Here is a 1,326-nt window from a genome sequence, read left to right on the forward strand (position 1 = left end):
TATAAAATTGATCAAATAAAATAAAAACCCTTTTCACAGCGTGCATCACGCGCTCAAACTCAAAAGTCAACAAGTTCAACAAGCAACGACTTATCCAAGTGACCGCTGCAGAACGCACGCGAGAGAGAGAGGAGGCTGTCTCATAAGTGAGTGGGGAATTTACAGAACGTGGCACTTGCGGGAGTTAACACTGTATGCAATACCCGCAACCTCACACCAAATTTCAGGCCGTGTAGATAGGCAAGCATATATACAAATCATTTAGTATGCAGAAATACGAAATTTACCTTAACATATTAAGTTAGAGGAAGATGCGACTGAATTGATGCTTGAATAATGCACTTCCAGCAGCCATGATAAACAGTCGGCGGTTAAAGTTTTCCATGCACAATTTGATTTGACGAAAGTCACGAGACCCATTACTCTCTATCTAATCACGTTGATGGATAAAAATGAAATAAAAATAAGCATGTAACGACCACAAACGGAGGAAAATAGCGGAGTAAAAGTACCGATACATCTAACATGTGACCAGGATGGCCGAGTGGTTAAGGCATTGGACTTAAGATCCAATGGACAAATGTCCTCGTGGGTTCAAACACCACTCCTGGTAAGGCTAATCTTAAAAAAAAAAAAAAAAAAAAACTAAAAGACATACATGACAAAGATTGATTTGCCTATAACAAAAGTTGATAGATAAACTCAAGCATTAGAATCACAGTAATAATCACCTAATATGCAACCAGGATGACTGAGTGGTAAAAGTGTTGGACTTAAGATATCAGAATCAGCTTTATTCGCCAGGTGTGCAAACACACGAGGAATTTGTTGTGTTTTTTTAAGGTGCTCCTGGTACATACACATTTGACATGAGAACAGAAAAAAATAAAATAAAATTCAATAAAAAAATTATTTAAATAGTAAAACCTAACATTAAATAATGTGTATGAATCTGGAACAGTAGATTTATGTACAGATTTGTGCATCATTTACTCTATATAGAACTGTACAGGGTACAGGGATGATGGTGGAACGTTTGAAGCAGGAGGGCACTACACACAGCTCCAGGGATCTGTTGAAGATCAATGTGAAGATGGATGATAGCTGGACAGCACAGGCTTTGAGGCAGGCTGGAGAGACACCGTCTGAGCCTTTGGCTTTCCTTATCTTCTGCTTTCTGAAGACTTTGCATACATCCTCTTCACAGATCTTGAGTGCAGTATGAGAAACAGTAGGGGGGATGGAGGGGGAGGGTGTTGATAGCTGTGCTGCGAGACGGTCGGAGTGGGTGTGGGGGGTCAGACCAGGTTTTTGGGTTTCAAACCT

At 40.1% G+C, this 1,326-nt stretch overlaps 1 non-coding gene across 1 annotated transcript; it reads left to right on the plus strand.

Moving 5' to 3' along the window:
* The first annotated feature begins 530 nt into the window (after window positions 1-530).
* On the plus strand, window positions 531-613 carry trnal-uaa (transfer RNA leucine (anticodon UAA)). Its single transcript has one exon. It is a non-coding gene; the product is annotated as a tRNA-Leu (tRNA).
* The last annotated feature ends 713 nt before the right edge of the window (window positions 614-1,326 follow it).

Source organism: Sinocyclocheilus grahami, unplaced genomic scaffold (assembly GCF_001515645.1).
Source record: "Sinocyclocheilus grahami isolate Dianchi unplaced genomic scaffold, SAMN03320097.WGS_v1.1 scaffold168.1, whole genome shotgun sequence".
Lineage (NCBI taxonomy): Eukaryota > Metazoa > Chordata > Actinopteri > Cypriniformes > Cyprinidae > Sinocyclocheilus > Sinocyclocheilus grahami.